This window comes from Urocitellus parryii, chromosome 13 (genome assembly GCF_045843805.1).
Source record: "Urocitellus parryii isolate mUroPar1 chromosome 13, mUroPar1.hap1, whole genome shotgun sequence".
NCBI lineage: Eukaryota > Metazoa > Chordata > Mammalia > Rodentia > Sciuridae > Urocitellus > Urocitellus parryii.
In genome coordinates, this window is record NC_135543.1 from 35,049,444 (window position 1) to 35,067,641 (window position 18,198).

At 34.7% G+C, this 18,198-nt stretch overlaps 1 protein-coding gene across 5 annotated transcripts in view; it reads right to left on the minus strand.

Moving 5' to 3' along the window:
- Kiaa1328 (KIAA1328 ortholog) overlaps window positions 1–18,198 on the minus strand; it is a 257,338-nt gene that overhangs the window by 83,512 nt on the left and 155,628 nt on the right. The window lies entirely within an intron of this gene.

Consider the following 18,198-nt stretch of genomic DNA (forward strand, 5'->3'; position numbering starts at 1 on the left):
TTAAATTTTCAAAAAATATTAAATGCTGTATCTGTTGACTGGATTTGGCCAGAGGCCTCAGTTTCACCCTTCAGCAATAATCTCTTTTGGACATGATTCAAAGTTCCTTGGTTTCAATGGCCAGTCATATGCTTTACACAAGACATACACACACACTCTCTCTCTGTCTCTCTCTGTTTCTCTCTCTCTCTCTTTCTCTCTGGAAACATCTCACATTCACTGATTCATCAAAATAACAAATATAAGGCCCATTTTCCTTCAAGAAACTTAGTTCAGTAAAAGTGTTTCATTTTAAGTTTGACAAGCTGAACATGTAAGTCTGTTCATGTTGCGATCAAACACAATTCCCAGATATTTCTCATGTCAAACAGGACATTTTCTTCTAGTTTGTTATATCCCATCTATTATACTAAGCAAAAAGGTTGTAGTTTTATTCCATTAGCTCCTCTGTGTTCACTTTAAACACCAAGAACTGTCTCTCAAGTAGGACAGCCAGTTCTTGGTGTTCTTCTTAAAGTCATCTACCTAGAGCTAAGAACCATTTTTCTAGTGTCTCAGTACATTATTCTACATTGTAAATCTATGTTTGTGACCAACAGTCATTATCTTGATACTTATATGAATAATTAGATTTTAAAAGTCTCAACAGATTCTTAACAATATTTTATATAGACAGAGGCCATACCATGATGGTACCCGTTTTTTAATGAATTATGGCAGCTCTACACAGGGTCACCTCCAAATGGATATAAAATAATTACTAACCTGATGAACTCTCTTCTTATAGAAGATGTTAGATTTCCTCAATTTTACTAAAACTTAAAAAAAAAAGTTTTACTGTTTTTGTTTATTTCATATGTTTGGATATTTACAATAGTTTATCCTCTTTCTATTCCTCCTATTTTTATTTAGTTTATACAATGATAAAATGACAGGGCTGGACTATACCTCTAAAGACCCTTTAAACTCTAAAACTTCAAAATTCATCTTTGCACTTTTGGCTTTTATTTTGGTCATCACGATCCTTTAAAAAGCACAATCTCTTTAGTATTAGCATGATAGAACAGAGCTTGCTTTTCTTCTCTTTAAGCTGCTATCTTTTCCACTTGTCACTTTCTGTACAGTGCTTTTTCCCACCTGAGAGCTAGAAATTTCTAAAATCTAACACACTCGCTCAGAGTCTTATACTTAAAGTTTCCTTTTATATTAAGTTTCTTCACTCTTTCTAGAAACTCTCCAAACTTTCTGATAAGGTGACACTTAAAAAGGCATCATTTTTTTTCCCATTTTCCCTCAAAGACAACTGCTTACACATAAAGCAGTTATATGATTCAGATGCACAGTGCGCAACCTCTGTAGCTCATCACAGTAAAGTTCCTCAAGAATATCATTCTCAGGCAGAACAGGAACCTTTCCAGTCTCCTTGAGGCTCTGGGGCTTGCTCTCTGAATGAACTACCAGAACTTTTCTTTCTTGAGTAAAACTATTCCTTTACCATCTGGCTCTTCTACAGTTTCCTTTACTGAGAAAGCATCAAAAACTAAATTATCTCTTTACCAAATCACAAGGAATCAGAAATAATTTCTCATTTTTGTTGTTATAAGGTCAAAGTGCTACTTTCCTAATTCCATCTCAGCTAATGTAACATTGCATCATTAACAAGGAAAAGAATAAACAAAGAAACAATAATAACAACAAAACCCCAATGACATTACTGTTCTCATACTAACCCACATATATTTTTGCACATAGCCAACATTATTTTATACACATACAATATGGACTGAATTGTGTCCCCTTTTCAATTCATATGTTGAAGCCCTAATCCTTAATATGATGGTATTTGAAATAAGGGCCCTTGGAAGGCCATTTTGTTTAGATGAGCTCCTGGGGCTGGAGGTTGTGATGGAATTAGTGCCTTCTAGAAAGAGACACCAGAGAGTACTCTTGTTCTCTCTCCTGTGCATGCTCTCTTTTTTCTACCTAAAGGACACAGCAAAAAGGTAGACATCCTCAAAGCCAGAAAGGGAGCCCTAACAGGAGCCAAATCAAGTTGGCACTTTGATCTAGGACTTCTAGCCTTCAAAACTGTGAATCTGTATCCATATGATGGAATCTGGATCCAGAAAGTTCCTACATACTAATACTTGCACAAATAAAATAATGTACTTGCTTATTGTTTTGTGTTTGTATGTTTATTCTGTTTTCAGTTGTATAGAATCCAAAAATGAAAATTTTAACTATTTCCAAGCAATGAGAAAAGCAAATTGAAAATAGTGGTAATCAAAATAAAATATTTTATGACATCTAAAAAGTTTATATCCCTTCAGACTGAACTCTTAAGACTTCTGAAAACAAGAATAAACTGACTTAATAATCATTATTCTTGGCCTCATTTCCTCTACTCATTTATTGGCACGTGTCTTACATGCCTGTAATCCCAGCAATTTGGGAGGCTGAGGCAGGAGGATTGCAAGTCTGAGGCCAGGCTGGGTAACTTAGGGAGACCCTAACTCAAAATAAAAATAAAAAGGAATGGAGATGTAGGTAAGTAGTAAAGTGCCCCTGGGTTTAATACCTAGTCTTAGGTGCCAATGCTTCAGGCTTCATTCCATTTTTGCCTCAGTCCTCACTCCCTCCTCTTAGTGCAGAATAAGTAAAGTGCAAATATGTCAGTTGTATAAACAAAACACAATATGTATACAGATTCCTTATTTTACAGAAAAAAAATCCTCATCTGGAACACATTTTATAACGAGATAATAATATGCGGAAATAGACCTTTGGATTTTACCAACTATTGCAGGCTTCAGGCTAGTCTCCACTTAATGGAACCTGAAAAAAGAGCGCTAAGATATAAGTGATTATTTTTACACAGCTGACCCCTTCAAGCCTACTTTTCTCTAAAGCTCCTAGGAGATAATGTTCACTCTGCTCCATATTGGAACAAGAACCTGTAAGTTTCAGATTGGAGTAGAATAGGCAGTTATTGTCTAAAAGGAAATCAAACTGTTCTTATTCCAAATAAATCTGGGGATGAAGTTATCAAAGCAAGCAAACTCAAGTGGCAATGAAACTTTCAATTCCCCAATCACACTAATATTATTGGCTAGGAAGAAAACTACTTTCAAAAAGATTTGTGTAAGTAGGTTAGAGTACAGCCTGAGAACCACCACCATTCCCTCTATTTGTGGGCATCAGATAAACTGTAAATATTTACACAATTTATTATCTAGCTCCTTGTATTTAACCAGTGCTACTAACAATTTTTTCAGGAAATATCTCTAATTTCTATTGAAGATTCTCTTTACATGCTATTCCCATACACTTATGAATTGAACCTTGGGAAAAGCCTATGTAGTAAGATAATCTAACATTCTGAAAAAAATCTATGAATCATTATTTTAGAAAATACTTATCCCACAAATTAATAATGCACTGTTGGCAAACTGATTAAAATTATCTAGATCCAAGAATATGTGGAAATATACTTGAAGAAGTAAATTCTAAGATATGCTGTGCCAAATACGAGAGGGCAGTAGGTTTTCCTTGCCTGTTTAAGTGCCATCAATTTGCAAATTAACAAATTATGTATAGGTAACAGCTTGGTGGAGCCCTAAGTAGCCTACATTTCTGTTTGTTGGGTATGCTTTTAAAGCCAGTGTTTGTGACAAGGTTAAGAAGTGAGGGGCCCTGGAATGGAGTATAAGAATGAACTTTTGCTCCTGAAGGCTATTCAAAGCCAGCCTAAGGCATGGAAGGAATCAGAGTGGTAATGTGAAGACCATCTTCCTTACTACTTACAATAAGAAGTGCAAAAGTTGGTTTAATAAATTGTATAATTATTATCAATTTATCTTGTTTATGTTGTTGGTTACATAACAATTTTATGCAACAAGATACAGGTCTCACAAATAGGATTTGAACAGTACTTGCTCCTACTTGTTTTAACATTGTTACCTGTTATGGATTCAGAAAGGGTTGTAACCAGACGTGTTGGAAAATTCAGTTTAAAAAAAGCCATTCCCAAATATTGTAAGAAGGCAGTGGGTAGGGCAATCCTGAGAAAAAAGGGGAAAAGCTGATGCAGTATGAAAGCCAGCAAAGCTTTGTACCATTTTTGTTTGTTTGTTTTTAGTAATATTTATTTTGAATTTGGAACGATAGTATAAATAGAAAAATTTTTAAGTTTTAGTGAGACACAATTTATATATCATAAAATTCACCCAGATAAAGTGATCATTAGTAAGCTGAATTGTACAAACATCACCATTATCTAATTTTGTATTATTTTTTATACTCCTAGAAGAAACCTCATTCCCACATGTAGTTTATTCTCCATTTCAACTCCCAATTCTAAGGCAATCAATAACATACTTACTTTATCTATATATTTTTTGGACAATTTATATAAATGGAAATCAAAATTACCATGTTGTCAAGATTCATCCATGTTGTAGCACACAGAGTTTATTTTATTGCTAAATATTCCATTATATGGATATATGATTTTATTTATTCACCCATTATTGGATATTGGGGTGTTCCCACATTTTAGCTGGATATTATTTATAAATATAAATATAAATTGGGGTGTTTACTTTTAACTGGATATTATTTACACATAATGCTATATGAACATTCACATAAGTCTTTGTATGTGTGTGTGTGTGTGTGTGTGTATATATAACTTAGGAGTGCATAAACACAGAATAAAGAATTTAAAACTGAAATGTGGCCTTGACAAAAGTACTGAAAAAGAAACAGCTTTTTACATTACAACTCAAAAGAATTTGAGAGACAATAGGAAAATCCTAAACCTACTCTCCCCAGCATCTGATGACATCATTCTACTCTCAACTTCTGTGAGTCAACTTATCTGTATTTCACATACGAATTCAATATACTCATGCATAAAAACAGACACACAGACCAATGGAAAAGAATTGAGTGCCCAGATATAACCCCACACATCCAAAGTCAACTGATTTTTTTTTTTAAAGAGAGAGAGAGAATTTTAATATTTATTTTTAGTTTTCGGCAGACACAACATCTTTGTTTGTATGTGGTGCTGAGGATCGAACCTGGGCCGCACACATGCCAGGCGAGCATGCTACTGCTTGAGCCACATCCCCAGCCCCTCAACTGATTTTTTTTATTTGTTGTTTTTAGATTTACATGACAGTAGGGTATATTTTGACATATACATATATAAGGTACAACCCATTACAATTATGATCCCATTCTTGGGGTTGAATATGATGAACATGTTTGTGTATTCATATATGAGCATAGGAATGTTATGTCCAATTCATTCTACTATATTTCCTGTTTCCATCTCCAGCCCTTCCCTTCATTCCCCTTTGTCTAGTCCAATGAACTTCTATACTTTTCCTCCACACTCTCCCTTGCTATGGGTTAGCATCCACATATCAGAGAGAATATTCAACCTTTGGTTTATTGGGGATGACTTATTTCACTTAGCATGATATACTCCAGTTCCATCCATTATGGAAAATGCCATAATTTCATTCTTCTTTATAGGTGAGTAATATTCAATTGTGTATATATACTACAATTTCTTTATTCCTTCATCTGTTGAAGGGCACCTAGGTTGGTTCCATAGGTTGGCTATTGTGAATTGAGCTACTATAAACATTGATGTGGCTGTGTCACTGTAGTATGCTGATTTTAAGTCCTTTGGGTATATACGGAGGAGTGGGATAACTGGGTCAAAATGGTGGTCCCATTTCAAGTTTTCTGAAGAATCTCCATACTTCTTTTAAAGAGTTGTTGCACCAATTTGCAGTCCTACCAGCAATGTATGAGTAAACTTTTTCTCCCATATCCTTGCTAACATTTATTGTTATTTGTATTCTCGATAATTGCCATCCTGACTGGAGTAAGATGAAATCTCAGTGTAGTTTTAATTTGCATTTCTCTAATTGCTAGAGATGTTGAACATTTTTTTTTCATATATTTTTTGACCATTTGTATTTCTTCTTCCGTGAAGTGCCTATTCAGTTCCTTTGCCCCATTTATTGGTTGGGTTATTTGGTTTTTTTAGTGTTAATTTTTTTCAGTTCTTATAAATTCTAGAGATTAATGCTCTATCTGAGGTGCAGGTGGTAAAGATTTTCTTCCTTTCTGTAGGCTCTCTCAATGTTCTTGTTTGTTTCCCTTGCTGTGAAGAAGCTATTTAGTTTAATGCCATCCCATTTATTAATTCTTGATTTTGCTTCTTGTGCTTTAGGAGTCTTTATTTAGGAAGTCTGTTCCTAAGCTGATATAATGGAGAGTTGGGCCTACTTTTTCTTCTAGCATGTGCAGGGTCTCTAAGGTCCTTGATCCACTTTGAGTTTTGTGCAGGGTGAGATACAGGGATTCAATTTCATTCTGCTATATATGGTTTTCCAGTTTTCCCAGCACCATTTGGTGAACAGTCTATCTTTTCTCCAATATATGTTTATGGTGCCTTTGTCTGGTATGAGATAACTGTAATTATGTGTGTATGTCTCTGTGTCTTCTATTCTGTTATTGGTCTTCAATTCTATTTTTGTGCCATTACTATGCCTTTTTTGTTAGTACAGCTCTGGAGTACAATTTATGATGCCTCCTGCTTCTTTTTTCTTGCTCCTCACCTTTGGCTATTCTGGGTCTCTTATTTTTCCAAATGAATTTCATGACTGCCTTTTCTATTTCTATGAAGAACATCATTGGAATTTTTATGTGAATTGTGTTAAATCTGTAATAGTGCCTTTGGTATGGCCATTTTGACAATATTAATTCTGCCTGTCTCAGAACATGGGAGGTCTTTCCATTTTCTAAGGTCTTCTTCAATTTCTTTCTTTAGAGTTCTGTAGTTTTCATTGTAGAGGTCCTTTACCACTTTTGTTACATGGATTCCCAAGTATTTTATTTTAATTTTTTTGAGGTTATTGTGAATGAAATAGTTGTTTTCTTTTTCAGCTTATTTGTCATTAGTGTATAGGAACAGAATTGATTTATGTGTGTTAATTTTATATCATGCTACTTTGTTGAATTCATTTATGAGTTCAAGAAACTTTTTGGTGGAGTTTTTTGGGAATTTTTATAGAATCATGTCATGGACAAAGTCAACTGATTTTTAACAAAGATGCTAAGAACACACATTGGAGAAATCATAGTCTTTTCAATAAATGGTGCTACTAAAATTAGGTATCATTATAGAAAAAAATGAAATGAGACCCCTACTGCTTACCAATTACAAAAATCAACTCAAAGCCAGGCATGGTGGCACATCCCTATTATCCCAGCAACTTGGGAGTCTGATGTAGGAAGATCTTAGCAAGACTTAGCAAGACTCCAAGCAACTTAACTTTATCCTGTCTCAATAAAATAAAATAAAGTAAAAATAAATAAGGAACTGGGGATGTTGCTCAGTTGTTATGCACCCTGGGAACAATCCCAAATACAATATACAAAAAAAAGAAAGAAAGAAAAAGAATCCCAACTCAAAATGAATTAAAGACTTATAAATATAAGACCTGAAACAAAGAAACTATTAGAAGACAACATTTTAGGATATTGTAAAGGGCAAGGTACTTTAGATAAGACTCAAAAAGCATAGGCAATCAAACCAAAAATAGACAGATGGGATTACATCAAACTAAAAAAGCTTCTGCCCAGAAAAAGAACACTGATTAGAGTGAAGAGACAACACAGAAAGTGGAGAAAATATCTACAAACTACACATATGACAAGGAGTCCAGAATATATAAGAAACTTTAAAAACTCAACAGCAAATAAATAAATAAAAATTTGTAACAGATCTAAACAAACATACCTCAAAAGAAGACTTACAAATGGCCAAAAGGTATATGAAAACAACAAAACACTTCGACAGCCTTTTTCTTTGTAAACTTTTCCATACTGTAACTCTATTTACTCTTTCAGATTCTCACATGCAGCCTAATTTACTAATGTAATCTTTGATTTCATTTTCCCTACTCAGACTCTTTCCCTCTCTTTCCATTGAACACACACACACACCTACCTCTAATTTGTGTGTTTCAGATAAGAAGGTTAGGTTCTTATCCATGGCCTATCAAAATTCTATCTTGTCTTCTCTGAGTTATCTTATTAAGTAACTCTTATAGAAATCTTTTCTTTCTGTTTCTTTCCTAGCCCTTACATTCTGAATAAATAATAAATATTGGTATATTTGCCTAATTCTACAACTAGAGTACTAATGGCTTCCTTATCTCTTGGGAAGGACTTAGCAAGGTTTACTTATTTAAATTAGTAGAGGTTTAATAAGATTTTCTTTTGACTTGCTGAATATTATATGAAAGTACAAAAATGGTCTGATTTTTTAGGAGTCTGCAGAATTACAAAACTGTTAATTCATGAAGGTCATCTTTGCATAGTCAATAAACAAACATCAAACAAACTCACTAAAAACAAACCAAAGGACCTATAAACAGTCAGAGTTGTTGTGAGTTTGTAAGTCATTACCATCTTTCACTCGATAATTACCTTCCAATGGTTTGGCTCAGCTGTGCCCTACTATTTGCTCTTATTTGTCATTAAGTCCTCACACATTATTTATTTTCATGCTATAGCATTTATGCAGGAAGGCAGCGATGTAAGCTCCCTTGCCTGTGATTCTTCCAACAGATAATAGAAAATAAATTGCAATTAGATTTTGGTAATTGTATATAATTAACTCAAAATGAGCTGTTAATTATAAAAAAATATGTTTTTCACTTTCTCATTATCTCATTTATTTTAGTTCCAAATTCTTAATGCTTCACTTGAGTAAGTTTAATATTTTAAACATACAGAGTATTTTTAATACTAGCATAATTTAAATTTCCAAATAAACAAAATCTAGTTTAAAATTAAATTTTATCTAGGGAGTTCTATTAAAGTCAAAGAGCTTGCAAGGTAGAGAAGAGGTCATTCTCATAACAATTCTTGATTATATGTTCTACAATCAGCAGGCATTCTAGCTTGAATATTCTATGAAGGCTGCTGGAGGCGGTACAGTATTCTCCCCTGACTTCTCCCCGACCTTTTCCTGGGGTACGTGGAGACAACATCATTGCCTTAATCAACTGAATCAAGAAAATGCTGAATTTATTGTCTTTATCTCTTTTAATCTCACATTAGATTAAATAATTTATGAGACAGAGAATTTTTGGCTTTCCAATGACTGCCAGACATTAGAAAAAGTTGCAAGAGTTTCTTCAAATTCTTAAAATGTATAATAACATTTTGAAAGGTCTACAAGTATATCAGAGGCATATTAAAAATATATTTTTGAAGCAGTGTATAATTTTTTAAATTTAGAGTATGCATGCCAGATGCCTGGAAACCTTGAAGCATGTTCAATCCTTCAATTAGAGCACAAATTTCCAAAGCATTCACCATCCCTATCTGACTATAAGTAATGAAAACTTTTATAAATGGCAAGTGGGAGTATGAATTGCTACAGTCTTTTGGAAAAGAAAATTAACATGGTCTATTATAATTTATAATTATAAATTATATCAAAATAGCCTTTGTAAAAATAACCTCTGACCTAGCAATATTATCCTTGAGAATTTCTCCTAAAAAAGAAACAAAAGTACCAGAACATAAGAATGTATTACAATAGACTTTTATAATATTGTGCATAGTATTAAAGAACTTAGATGTTCTGCAATACAGAACATGGCTGGAAAAGTTATGGTGCATATGTAAACAATGAACTGTCATGCATTTATAATAAATAATGAATTAGCATTTCTATTAGTTTTCTATAGCTGCTACAACAAATTACTTCAACTTGATTGGCGTAAGCAACATAAATGTATCATTCCACAGTTTTGTAAGTCTGACAGAGGTCTCACTGAAAGGACTGGGCTAACATTCAGGTGTTGGAAGAGCCATGTTCCTTTCTGGAGCCATAGGAGACAAATTCTTTCCTTGCTCATTTGGGTTATTAGCAGATTTCAGTTCCTTGCAGTTAGAGATCCCCTGCAGGTGGCTGCTTTTACTTTCATTCCTTGGCCTGTGACCTCATTCTTCCATCTTCAAATGCCAGCAACAGCCGACTAGGTCACTTTCATGCTTCTAATTTCTCTTCCTCCCCTCTCATGTCTCTGATCCAGCAGGGGAAGTGTCTCCACTTTTTTTTTTCTTTTCCTCTTTTGGTGTTGGCTATAAGTTTCCCTATTTTTAAGCACTTGTATGATTAGATTGGGCCCACTCAGAGAATCCAGGACTATGTCTTCATATCAATGTCCATCCCCCTCTATCACATCTGCCTTTAAAGTCTATTTGCTGCTAGGCACAGTGGCACATGCCTGTAATCCCAGTGGCTCAGGAGGTTAAGGCAGAAATATCTCAAGTTGAAAGTCAGCCTCAGTAACACAGTGAGGCCCTAAGCAACTTAGTGAGACTCTATTTCAAAAAGATAAAAAGGGCTGGGTACATCCCTCAGTGGTTAAGTGCCCCTGGGTTTAATCCCTCATACCAAAATAATAAATAAATACAATTAAAAATAAAGAAATAAAGTTCCTTTGCTATATAAGGTAACATATTCAAGAATTCCAGGGATTAGAGCATGCACATCTTTGAGGGACAATTATTCTGCTTACTAAAGTTCTATATCTAAGGTTCTTACAATAATCAAGTAGCATTCAAAGAAAAAATATGATGTGTTGTTTGATGTCCAGTGTGCACAGATGTCTGTATTTGTGCACATACAGAAAGGTTTAGAAGGATACACATAAGGGGTCTAATACTAATTTAACCAAGTCAGTCAGCATAGGGAATGGAAGATGGGATGAAAGATAAATGATATTTTCTTACTATGCCTTTGAATGTTTTACTTTTTATATGAGAAATGTTTATTTTTAAATTTTACAAAGTTTAGGTAAAATATTTTTTAATATTTATTTTTTAGTTGTAGTTGGATTTAATACCTTTATTCTATTTATTTATTTATTTATGTGGTTCTGAGGATCGAACCCAGGGCCTCACACATGCTAGGCGAGTGCTCTACCACTGAGCCACAAACCCAGCCTTAAAGACGTAGGTTGGGTTTTAATATTAATATTAAATATTGAATATTATTAATATTAATTAGTATTAATACTATTTAATATTTTAAGATGCATTATAATTTAAACACACAACACATACTTATACATAAGGAAGACCTAGAAGTTATGTACTAAGATAATTCTAGATGATATTATGAATATATTTTCTTTTTTTTGGCTGATCAGCAATTTTTTAATATGGTAGGTAAATAAGAAAGGAAATAAGTAAAGATATAAACATGAATAGCACTAATAAGTAAATATTTTAAATTAAAAACAATTCAACAAAAAGTTTTGACATTTCAACTACAGAAATGTAATGCCCTTACATAAAAACTGTGGACATAGCCAGGAAATGAAAATTCTACAAAGCAGTAGCAGAAAGGGTTAAAAAAAAGACACAGAAAAATTTTCATCCTAATAGAATACTGGGAAACTGAAAATGACAACAGAATTCTATCTTTCCACTTATAAAATTGCCAAATGTTATTTAATTTTTCAAATCACCATTGGCTAGCCAATTTACCTCTGTTCCCTTCTGACATTGCTTAAAAATAACAGTAAAAGAATAGAAACAACAAAAAATCTATGTGGCTGCACAAAATTTCAGAAGCCTGGAAAGCAGATGGATGAGTTGAAACTCAATTAGCCAACTAGAAATATTAAAACAGAAGTATCTGCTAGTTGTGGTGTAGGAACAGATAACCTAAATGAAGGCCAATGAAGGTCAGGCCTAATAGGAGGAAGTGAAAGCACAGCTGGATGAAAAATGTCTCACAGATGTAAAAAGATGCCCTCCTTATTTGTCCACATCTGGTTTACCTCCAGGAAAAGGTGAAAAATAGAGTTATGGGCATAAATTCCATACAGTTAAAAAGGGGACTAGGTGAAAGCCTTTATAATAATAAGGGATGGGTCTTTTTCTTCTTCCACTGGGCTCCCCTTATTGGTTGCTACTGTGGTTTGAATATTAAATGCCCCCCAAAGGCCCATCTACTAAAGGCTTGATTGCCAACCTAGATGCTACTGGGAGGTAGTAGAACCTTTAGGCTGTGGGGCCTAGTGGAAGGAAGTTAGGTCACTGGGGGTATGCACTTGGAGGGAATGTTGGGACCTCAATCCCCCCCTCCCCTCCCCTCTCCTCTCTGTTTCTTAAAATAAACCTTTCCTTCTTTTAAGTGTAATTTTCTTAGGTATTTTCAGCAATGAAAATATGACTAAAAAGGAAGCCAAATTTATATAATGCTCCTATTTCTTCTTCCAACCCAGGCATAAAATTTACCGATAGGAGAACTGCCCACCCAAAAGAAGGGACCTAAGGGCAAGGGGTAAGGGGTCGCCAGGTTTTTACCTGATCACAATGAAGTCCATTAGTTGAGAAAGCCTGCTTATATATACTCAGAGCTTTCAATAGCCTTTTACTGTTTTGCTCATAAATATAAATGAATTATCAGACATTTGTGGAAAAAAGAAAATTGAATTTGGTGAAAACAGAAAGAATGCTCTAAAAACAAAAGAAACTTCAAAAATTATTATAAATATCCTCTAAGGTAAGACAAAATATCATATATACAAAACGTACATACAAAACAAGAATGGAACATTCATAGAGTAAGTTGTCCTTGGAAGTTAATCACTAAAGCAGTAATAAAATTCAATAGAAGCACTGAAAGATAAAGTTCAGGAAATCTTAGAAACTAGGAAAAAAAGACAAATATGAAAGGAGAGAAAAATAAGAAAATGAAATGATTCTGAGAGATTCAACATCTGAATGTGAGGAGTTCTGGGAAGAAGCATTATAAAAAGTGAGACTGGAGAGAGTGACACAAAGAAAATTTCCCTAAACTGAAGGAAGTTTCTTCATTGAAAGAGTCCACTGCTTGTGCAGTATACTGAATGAAAAAGGCCCAATTTTAATGCACAGCAGCATTCATTTTTAAAAAATATTTATTTAGTTGCAGATGAACATACAGTACCTTTATTTATTTTTATGTGGTGCTGCGGATGGAACCCAGTGTTTCACATATTCGAGTCAAGCACTTTACCACTGAGCTACAGTCCCAGCCAGCATTCTTTTTAAAGGAATTCAGATACAAATAGTTTTCACAGAGCATAGGTCTTATATACACAAATACACACACAGAGATTAAAAATTAAAATTTTAATGGCAACACTAGAAACTAGAAGATAATGAAAGACAACCTTTAATCCATTCTGAGGAAAAATAATTACCAACTCAGAATTCTATAAAGAGTTAAACTATAAATTAAACATGAAGAAAGCCTTAAGATATTTTTTAGAGATATGACATCTCAAAAAATTATTGCCTCTGTACTCCTTTTCAGTAAGGTATTAAAGGATATGTTTTAGTAAGATGAAGGAGTATTAACAAAAAGAGGATAATATGTAATCTAGAAAAAAGAAAATATAATATATAATACAGAAAAGTAAAGAAAATGTCCAGGATGATGAATAAGGAAATATCAGAATGACATCACTAAAATTAGACAATAAGATAACAAATAACCCAATCAACAAATGGGCCAAGGACTTGAACAGACACTTCTCAGAGGAGGACATACAATCAATCAACAAGTACATGAAAAAATGCTCACCATCTCTAGCAGTCAGAGAAATGCAAATCAAAACCACCCTAAGATACCATCTCACTCCAGTAAGATTGGCAGCCATTATGAAGTCAAACAACAATAAGTGCTGGCGAGGATGTGGGGAAAAGGGTACACTTGTACATTGTTGGTGGGACTGCAAATTGGTGCAGCCAATTTGGAAAGCAGTATGGAGATTTCTTGGAAAGCTGGGAATGGAACCACCATTTGACCCAGCTATTCCCCTTCTTGGTCTATTCCCTAAAGACCTAAAAAGAGCATCCTACAGGGACACTGCTACATTGATGTTCATAGCAGCACAATTCACAATAGATGCCCTTCAATAGACGAATGGATAAAAAAAATGTGGCATTTATACACAATGGAGTATTACTCTGCATTAAAACATGACAAAATCATAGAATTTGGTGGGAAATGGATGGCATTAGAGCAGATTATGCTAAGCGAAGCTAGCCAAGCCCTAAAAAACAAATGCCAAATGTCTTCTTTGATATAAGGAGAGTAACTAAGAACAGACTAGGGAAGAAGAGCACGAGAAGAAGACCAACATTAAACAAGGATGAGAGGTGGGAGGGAAAGGGAGAGAGAAGGGAAATTGCATGGAAATGGAAGGAGACCCTCAGGGTTATACAAAATTACATACAAGAGGAAGTGAGGGGAAAGGGGAAAATAATACAAGGGGGAGGAATGAATTACAGTAGTGGGGGTAGAGAGAGAAGAGGGGAGGGGAGGGGAGGGGAGGGGGGATAGTAGAGGATAGGAAAGGCAGCAGAATACAACAGACATGAGTATATCAATATGTAAATCAATGGAAGTGTAACTGATGTGATTCTGCAAGCTGTATACGGGGTAAAATGGGAGTTCATAACCCACTTGAATCAAAATGTGAAATAAGATATATCAAGAGCTATGTAATGTTTTGAACAACCAACAATAAAAAAAGGTAAAAAAAAAGAATGACATCACTAGACAGCAAGCCTAGAAAATAATCAAGTCTATTTTTTATTAGTGCATTATAATTATACATAATAGTGAAATTCATTGTTATACATCTATTCATGCATATAATATAATAAAATACAATTTGGTTCTTAGTACCTCATACAACCCCCCTCCCCATTCTACAAGTCTCCCTTCTATTATCATGAGATCTGCCCCACTTTTTTTTTTTTTTTTTTTACTAACTAGCTTCCACATATGAGAAAAAAACATACTTCCCTTGACTTCCTGAGTTTGTCTTATTTGGCTTAAGGAAGGATATCTTTAAAAAAATGATGAAGGGGGGGAAGCAACATATGAAAGAAATGAAGAGATATGATAGAATAATTGATGTGACTGAATATATTAAGAGATTTATATTTTCTTGGTGAGAATGAGTAGATATGAGAATGTCTGTTTTAAAAGGCCAGGAATTTTTGTCTGTTTATACACTGCTTTTTTCTCCAAGTCTAAAACATGGTGGATACTCTATAAATATTTGAGTGAATGAGTAATGAATGAATTCATAGAAAATTAAATGGGACATTTTTATTGTATTAAAAATTTAAAAAAATGACATTATATATGTTCATGATATACAATACAATGTTTTGATATATGTATACATTGTGAACTTATTAAATCAAGCTATTTAATGTATTTATCATCTCATATACTTATTTTAGGTAAGAATACTTAAGATCTACTCTCACGAATTTTCAAAAGCACAATACGTTGTTCGTTATAATCATCATGCTGTATAGACCTCCAGAACTTATTCATCCTGGCTAAATGAAACTTGGTACTCTGACCAATATCTTTCCATTCCCCCAACCCTCCTGGCCCTTTTGGCAATCACCACTCTACTATTTGCTTCTATGAATTTGACTATTTTTTTGGTACCAGAAGTTGAACCCAGGGGTGCTTAATCATTAAGCCACATACCCATTCCTTTTTAAATTTTTTATTTTGAGACAGGATCTCACTAAGTTGCTTAGGACCTCACTAAGTTGCTGAGGTTGGCTTTGAACTTGTAATCTTCCTGCTTCAGCTTCTAGAGCTGCTGGGATTACAGGCATGTGCCACCAAGCCGGCTGAATTTGATTTCTTTAAAGTTCACAAGTAAATGAAATCATGCAATATTTGTTTTTCTGTGCTAAATAGACATTTTTAAACTCCATAGAAAATAATTTATTGTATAGAAATTAAATTTAGTAATTATAAAGTACAAGGTTTAGCTATGCATACAGCATTTACAGTCTTAAAACTATTTTGATATAGACATATTGAGAGGACAGATGGAAGGAAATAGTGTGTTTGGATGTGTTATTAAAGAGAGGGGGAGAGGGAGAAAGTAGAGACAGAAAAACACAGGGAGGGATGTCCCAGAGGGAAGAAATAAAAAAGGAAGAAAAGGAGACATTAAATGGTAATTGGTGAGGGCTAAATCATCTTCCACAGCAAAATGTCAATGCTTCATGATTATATAAGTTTGAAGTAAAAAAAATAGGTAACATCTAAAATAGTTAAAACTGTTTGTTGAAGGAGGATATCAGCAACATGCCAAAATAGAACTTCCAAGTGCTTGCTTCTCACTGTAAATAATCAATATGAACGGGCTGGAGCTGTAGTTCAATGCGCAGACTGCTTGCCTAGTATGCGCAAGGCACTGGCTTCGATCCTCAGCACCACATAAAAATAAACGCATAAAACAGGGGCATTCTGTCCATCTACAACTACAAAAAAAAAATTAAAAAAAAATCAATGTGAACAACTCTCCAACATGAAATCTTCGCAAGAGCTAAGGAAAGCAGGTGAGAGAGTACAGCACCCGTTTATTCCACATAAGTAAGATGTACTGAAGAGGGCAGGAAGGACAGTTTTATACTACTGCTATCAGTCCTCCCTTAACTCCAGGCAGTATGGTGAGAAGAGACCTTCCATAAGGAAGAAGAAGAGAGAAGTGAGCATCAGACTTTGTTCCAGATCTCCAAACCAAGTCTGCCCCTGTAAAACCCAGTGTTAGGCAGATAGATGCACATGGCCCCCGACACCAGGCAGCAAGGCCCTCCTTGGCACTAGGTAGGATCTTTCTGTCTCAGACTCCAGGCCTGCTTGGCAAATTTGAATTTCTTCCCTAGGCCCACTTCACCACTAGCTCACCTCAAAGGTCCCAGGCTCTGGGTGAGTCCCAGTGCCAGGCTGTTCCCTTATAGCTCTGATTTAGGGGCTGCCCCAGTACCAAGTCAGCCTCTACAGACTCAGGCTCACACAGCTAGCACTATGCTAGACCAAATGGCTTCAGGTTTTAGGCCTGCTGGACCACCTGGCCAGCCCCTGCAGCCCAAGTCATCAGGCTAATCTGTGGATCCAGCCTCTAGACTGGTCCCAGCAGCTGTAGTCTCCAGGCCTGCCTCTTGCAGACAGCTCCCATGGTCCCAGGATTCAGCCCAGCCCAGTGCCAGGCCAGTCCAATGGACCTACCCTCCAGGCTGGCCTCTGTGGCTTGGAGTTTGAGTCCAAGCAAGTTAACTGCCTGTTATCACAAAGAAGTCAACAATGTTCAGAGGAATATAACTAAATTTCAGAGCCATTCACAATGACCATAACAAATCTAAAATTACTAGACATAAAAAACCAGGAAAACATGATTAATACTCAGGGAAGACAACATAAACCCCAAGATGACTCAAGTGTTAAAAGTAGCAGACAAGCACTTGAAAGGAATTATAACCATACTCAAGAAAATAAGGAAAAATATGCTTGTGATGAATAAATTAGAAAATCTCATCAGAGAAACAAAATTATAACAAAAATCCAAATGAAAATTTCAGAAGTAAAATATACAACCAAAACTTAAAAAAAAAAACCCTTAGGGTTTAATGACAGATTGAAAGTAACAGATAAAACTTGAGGATAAGTTGATAGTAATTATTCAATATGAAGAACAAAAACAAAGATTTTTTAAAATTAAAGTGAGAATTCTTAAACATTGCCTTGAGGGCATAAATGGAATTAACTTTTATAGAAAACAATTGGGCAATATGAATCTACAATCTTACATATATTCATATATGTTTTAGTTATTAATTGCACTTATAGATATCTATGCCAAGGAAATAGGAAGAAATAAAGTAAAAAACTCAGAGAAATATTCTTTAAGAAATTATTTATAATAGCAAAATTCTGTATTATGGAATATCAGGCTAATTGGGGCATAATTGCCACATGTTAAATATTTGTTGAATGAATGAATGAAAAAAAATATAGAGACATTTTTTAAAATTTAGAGACAGGGTCTTACTGAGTTGCTTAGGCTGAGAGTTGCCCTACTCTCTGGCCTGCTGAGGCTGGCTTTGAACTCATGATCCTCTTGCCTCAGCCTCCTACGCTGCTGGGATTATAGGCATGTGCCACTACACCCGGCTATGAATGAATATATTTTCACAAAATATTTAATGAGATAAAAAATGTATGAAAAAGTAAATAAAAATCTATATAAGCATAGTCCCTATTACTTA